This window comes from Dermacentor variabilis, chromosome 7 (genome assembly GCF_050947875.1).
Source record: "Dermacentor variabilis isolate Ectoservices chromosome 7, ASM5094787v1, whole genome shotgun sequence".
Taxonomy (NCBI): Eukaryota; Metazoa; Arthropoda; class Arachnida; order Ixodida; family Ixodidae; genus Dermacentor; species Dermacentor variabilis.
Window position 1 is genome coordinate 36530919 of NC_134574.1, and position 7159 is coordinate 36538077.

The window sequence follows — 7159 nt, forward strand, 5'->3', positions numbered from 1 at the left end:
ATGTTAGCATTACTTACCTGAAGGGGCCATGAGTTACCAGCTGCATTGATCTATTCTTTGTGTCAAGGTCTTTTGTTCAAAGGTTTAGCTCTTGCCCTGACTCTGAGACAAGGGGCAGTGAGCACTGCCTGATTCTAATATCGGCTTCTGGTTTGCAAATGCCTTCACTAAAAGTGAAAATGAAATGCACAAACTGTGATGCTTTTAGAGACGCCTCTAGTCGATTAATTACAGCTGCAACTCGAGACAGTGAACTTGTGCCGACAATAGAACATTGCTTGAAAACTTTGCTTGCTAACTTCAGTACCTTGAGACGCCTAATAATGATGATGAGTATGAGCACCTTCGCGCTATCCGAAGACGTGCGAAGGAAAAAGCACTGCGCACTAAGGATCTTGAAGATCTGCGTGCTTCTTGACGAGCACAGCGTCGAAGAAGACGCTATCTCACCAAATTGTGCCGACAATGGCGGAGATATTTTTGCGCGACGCTGGATGCACTCAAACTCGTGGCTATTATCTGGCGTGTCATCAGACGATTGCGGATGCCAGCCCAGCAGTTATACCCTTTCATCGCGCTCTCATTACACGAAGGACTAACCATGAAACAAACAGCAGAATAATACTGCAAGCTTGTACCTGGATCTGGGCATCGCGGTACATGCAGCATGCCTTCGGCTGACAGGCAACCTCCGTGAACTTCTATGGATGCAGTGGGCCTCCCCTTCACCATAGAAAGGCCTTCAGCGGCTATAGCTGATACAAGCAAACAGTCTTCTCCAGGCCTTGACGAAGTCAGCCATCAAGCTATAGCGCATCTTTCCTGCCAGTGCCGTTTCCGACTGCTAGAAATGTACAGTACCTGCACTAGTGGTAAAGTGCCTGGCAAATGGAAAGTCGCTAAAATTGTACCTGTCACCAAGCCTGGGAAACAGCCGACCAACTACGCATCTTTCCGACCTACTAACCTGCTGAGCTGTGTTGGGAAACTAAGGGAAAAAATTATTTATAAGCAAATTGCATGATTTCTTGAAACGTAAGGCATCTATCTCAAAGAAATGAATGGCTTTCAGCAGAATAGATCAGCATTGGACCATATAATATCCCTGATTTTCTCCGCAGAAGAGCATCTAACAAGTGCACAAATTCCATCCGTCATCTTCCTTGACATCAAAGCCGCCTTCGACTCCATTTTAAATCACTCAGTTCTTGAGGCCCTTGAAGCCGTACGCCTTGGAGGACGCCTTTATACATGGCTATCCAACTATCTCGAAGGACAGCGGGTTTGTATGGTAACTCCAAAAGGACTGCCATCTCGCTACGCTGTCAAAAAAGGAGTGCCACGAGGGGCAGTCCTCAGGCCTTTACTATTCAACATCACTCTCGTTCACTTGAAAAAGAGTCTACGTACCGGGGTACATATCACTCTGTACGCTGATGACATATGTATCTGGAGTGCGTCACGATCTCGTCGAGCAACTCAATAGCGACTATAGCGAGCACTTTTAAACATGTCATCTTATCTAACATCGCGGGGGCCACATCTATCACCAGAGAAGAGCGTTGCTATGGCCTTTACTCGCAAGCGCACGGATGGCTACCCACTAATACTTGGTGGTCTAGCCCTTCCCTACGTACGGACACATCGCTTTCTCGGTATCTTGATTGATTGTAACCTCTCGTGTACCCCGGAAGGGAAAATGTTACGGGGGATAACCTCCAGCGCATCCCAAATTATTAGTTTTCGTACTGGACTCCGGTGGGGTAGCGACTTCCGGTTGATCGTGATGGTTCGTAGTCCTTATGCTGACGGGCGCTGCAACGCAACACCCGTCCTACCCTGCAACGACGTTCCTTAATTAATAGGAAAAGCTTGGAAACGGCACGTAACCATAACCTGCGTCTTTGTCTCGGTCTTCCGAAGGAGCCTTCTTGTAGAGGGACATTAGTCGAGACCCACTGTTTAAGTCTTGACCTGCTACGAATCCAGGAAACCACCCGCATACGTATAAGGCACGTGGTCCAAAACAAATAATTTCTTGAGTTATAACAAAATGCAAAACAGTTCCGGATTCGGGCAAGCTGTTGATGAAATTCGACTCATTATCCCCAGACTGGCACCACAGATCATGTCACTACAGTTCCCTCCGTGTATGCAGTCTCCTTTACACATTGGGAAGTACATCCCTAGAATAGAGTCGAAGTGCATGCCTCAAGCCCCTATTTTACAGACAGAATAGGCTTGCATGAGCGAGAAGTACTCCATTACGAAGCACATATTTATAGACGGCTCTTGTACGCAACATAGTTCTTTCTGTGGTACTTTCGTCCTTTCCACAGACCAGACATTTTCATGGCGTTTAGAGCGAGTAACGTCATCGACATTGTTTGAGCTGCAGGCACCGAAACAGGCGCGGCAGCTTCTGCGGCATCTTCATCAACAATGAAAAATCTTCACAGACTCGAAGGCAGCATTGCAAAGCCTTTGCACGAAAAACACTAAATCAAGCAATTACATTTTCGTCAAGTACATGGCGCACCTACACCACTTGTCATCTAACGCTGGACATGTGATAGTATTTCAGTGGCTTTGAGGATATTGTGATATAACAGGTAATGAAAAGGCCGATCAGGCAGCCGAAAAAGGACATAATCGCATCAAATTTATGAAAGTGTATTTCACTGAAAGTGAAGCTGTAGCTTTGGCAAAGTGATATGTACACAGTGAACGGCGTAGAAGATGGTCTTCACCTTCAGGCAATTACAAGTTTTTATTCAACATCTACCCAGAGCTCCTATCAAGGCTAGCGCAATGTCTACCACGACATCTCGAGGCCCTCTATGAGCGGCTTCGACTGAACGTTGCATAAACGAACAATCTTCTTTTGCGCAATGGTCAGACCACAAATTCATGTTGTAACAACAGTGGCACGGTACCATGCCTACTGCATATCTTGCTCGAGTGCCCAGCGTACAGAGACGAGTGACATTAATATAAGATGAACATGAAAAAGCTCGACCAAGGCCGCTTGACATTGACACCGATGCTGGGTCCCTGGCCTTGCCCATCAAAGCAGCACGAAGCTTGAACTTTTTGTTCTTATATATTGAGTCAATTGGTTTACTCTCTAAACTATGACTCACGTACGTCATCTCATGAATACTGTGGTGTTTTCTTCTGCATTTACCGTCCACCTACGCCGAACCGAACACTTACTCTACTACTGATGTCACACGACCTGCATCTTTTATTTTATTTTCCTTTCTTCTTCTGCCCACCTTCTTCTAGAGCCTTTCTTCTCCTTCGCCCCATTTCCTACAGAGTAGCATGTAGGCGAAAATAAGCCGGCTAAACACTCTAGGTTTTCAATAAAAAGCTTTTTCTCTCTCTGTACGTTGCAGCGCGCTAGGACCGGGTGAAATTGGTGGAGGGAAAGTTAGCTTACGCACGCGCAGTGGCTCTATTGTCTGCGACGATTTGGAGAGTAGAATCAGGCTTTTCCGTGAAACTCGTTTTTATTTTCCATGCATGCCGTAAGGCACCGCTTGTTGCATCAAAGGATTGGTATTAAGTTTTGTTGTGATGCTCGGCAAGTCGGCAGTGGCACAAATCATATTTAGAAGGCCGTGAAGGGGTCAGCGATGAAGTCCGCACTGACAGTCATCAACGACCATCACCGACGAAAATTTGACGCATGTGAGAGATCCTTTATGCTCGGACTGTCGTTTGAGCGGCCGTTTAATGGCACGCACAGCAAACATTCCTAAAAGTACCGTTCACGAGATTTTAACAAATAACTTGCAGATGCGAAAAGTGTGCGCGAAGATTGTGCCCAAAGTATTAACGGACAACCAAAGTAGTGCCGAGTTGAAACGTGCCAGCAACTTTTGGACTGGTGTGAAAATGATCTCCAGTTTTTAGACAATGTCATCACAGCTGGCCAGTCTTGGGTGTTTGAATACAACCCCCAAAGAAAAAGGCAACGTACTGTGTGACACACCTCGGCGTCGCCTCGCCTCAAGAAGGCCAGAATGAGCAAGTCAAAGGTCAAGGCATTGCTAATTTTTTCTTTGACATCAGGAGCTCGTACACCAAGACTTTGCACCATATGGCACAACCATTAACGCCAAAATCTACGTGGAAGTTCACAAGAGACTCAAACGAAGGGTCCATCGCGCCCCGCCTCACATCGCGGCGAATGGAAACTTCACCGTGCGCGCCAGCCCACGCTGCCTTCCTTGTGACCTGCTTCCTGGTCGATTCAAAGTGTCAACGGTTCACCGGCCACCCTATAGAGTCCTAACATGGCTCCTCCATAATTTTTTTTATGTTTCTGCACTTGAACACTCCCATGAAAGAGCATCATTTCGAGATACTTCACCAAGTCAAAGACGCTTGCACTAAGGATCTAAAGGACGTTCCGGAGGATGCCTACCGTGACGCCTTCGATGCCTGGAAATTTCGCTGGAAGCGATGTATCGTCGCAGGAGGAGCCTATTGACACGTGTACTTGTTTCATCATTTACAAATGCTGTCGCTCAGAGCAGGACGCACCTGCGTGCATCGGAAGTTTCTGGAATGTTATTGATAGTTCTATTCGCTGTCTGTTGACACAGAACCTTGCGTAATCTGGCTGCGTGTACGCGCGATGCGAACGGTGTAGAACTTTCTGGAAGACACGCGGGCACCAGCTATTACTCGGGAAGCTTCGATTACTGATGTAAAAAGCCAACGCGCTTGACCCGCTGGTCAGATTTTCGACGATCGCCGACCGTGTTCGTCGATATTGCTGTGCTTTAAATGTAACTTGCTTTTGTGGGCACAAATTCGCCCAATGAAGAGTTAGTTTCGTCGTTCACTGTTTTACTGCTGCATTATTCGCTGTCACTACCACGTGACACAATTTTCAAACATTTTTATTCGTTTTACCGATCTGTTCAATATATGTTTCAATTGACTTAATGAGATTACTTTTTCGACATACCCTACTTATATTTATCGTAGCTTTTTCGAACTGTTGCCTCAAATTATTGTACAATAGAGTAATCGAAAAAAATTGTGTGCCAGCCACAGGGGAATAAGTGCACTAAGTTTATATAGGGTATCCCACATACCTTGAGCAAAACATTAAAAATAATCAGATGCCACATAGCTGGTCAGAACCAAGGAAATATTGTTTGTCGTTGCTTGGAGATACTCAGATCATTTTTGCATTTCTCCTAATCACATAATTACTCCAAGTTAATCACTTTCTCAAACATTATAATTAGGTGAATGGTGTCAATCAGAAAGTTGTACAGCAACATGAAAAGCTTCCCATAAAGCTTTCTGTTCCTCCACACGTGCTACATAAATGTGGTTTCTTTTTTTTCAGAGCGTACAAGGAGCCCGCGATTACACATAAAGGTGCCGCGTGAGTTGCCTCTCAAGGCACTTTACGTGTATTCTTTGCTTCTTCCACGTTCTAAAAAACAGTTTTTGTAGCACTTATCAAGCAACATAAAGCTGCGTGGAAAGTTTTTCATGCTCCTCGACAATTTTACAACATATATGCTAGTTGTGTAAAACACATATGCCTAGTTGTGTGAAAATTTTGTCTATGAGCGTGTTCCAAGTCGAATCGTCTTGAACCCACACTCCCATGAATGTTTGCCATCATTCCTGCTCTGTCATCCTACCTTCACAGACGCTCGCCGCCGTAGCCCGGCGGCTATGACGTTGCACTGCTGAGCGCGAGGATGCGAGTTCAAACCCAGCTGCAGCGAACACATCCCAATGGAGGTGGAATCCAAAAACGCTTATGTATCGTATATTGTGTGAACAAACGTAGAGAACACCAGCTGGTTAAAATAATGCTTGAGCCCCCAGCTACGGCATTATAAGTTCGTAGTTTTCGCACGTAAAACTCCATAATCTAGTTTATTTTGCCTTCACAGCAAATAACTCTATTGCCATTTCGCAATAAAAAGCAGGAGAAGATATATAATTTGTACTGGAAGCGTTCATTTGTAGCTTATTATGCGCCAATGAGCACAACCACTACTTCAGGTAATTTTTACCTTTCATTTCATGCTCTTTATAGTTGTAGCTTTAAACAACATGGTACTATCTCCTACATTGCTCAGCTATTAAGTAGACTAGACAACTTGGTACAGGTCCGTAATGTCAACAAGATATTCAAGAATTCATTTTTGCGGAACACCAATCATAATTTTCGTGTAAGATTACACGTCTGTTTATATAGCATACTAATTTATCACTACAACACTAGTGTACAATATGCAGAATGATACTTCACTGTACCTTTCTGGCAAGAGGCACTCCACAGAGTTTACGCATTGAAACATCATAGTATAGATTCTACCATTCATCCGATCTTTGGTAGACCCTCTATAGACAGTATGAGCTATCCTTTCAAAGGATAATAGGTGTTCAGTCATGCCTGACTCAGATCATGTACCCACTCCGGTGAGAACTTCATAATTCAGTACACACTCAGCCTGCAAAACCACACCATACCTCGTCCCTGTGCTTCCGCGCTTAAAACGTAGTTTCCTGGAAACGCCAATACTGAAAGAAATTTTCTTCACCTTGACGTCCCGGAATTTACCTAATTGGCTGGTGCATCTGTACAAATTATGTTTCAGCTAGAGAGTGGCGTATTTACCACTGTACTTCTTAGGTTCCCATTGACTACCTCTAAGGTGTTGTCGGGTGAAAGCACCGAGTGCGTCAGGTGGACATGGGACCTTCGGAATGCCATCGGCAACATGGTTCCGTAAACCGCCCTTTTGGGTACGCTCTATAGTCACGGTTTACGGGGAAAACTTGACTTGTCTACGCCATCTGTGCCGGCAATTATCATTCAAGGTGCGCCGGGTTGCGCGCTCATTTTTCGGCAGAAGTCGCTTTCCGAGAGCAGATATTCGACGCGATCCCACTGAGACAGCACTAGACACTTTAAACGAGAATAGCGCTCGTTTCAATAAATGAAAAAAAACAATTAGTATGGACCACCTGATCAGTGGTCGTGACCAGCTCTTCGTTATTTTGTCAGGTGGACGTTACTCAATGGCGGTAGCGGAGCGTAGTATTAGGGTTGTTCGGCAGTTCAAGTCGAGCCGGAAATATCACCAGCTCGCGACTGCAACATAGCTGT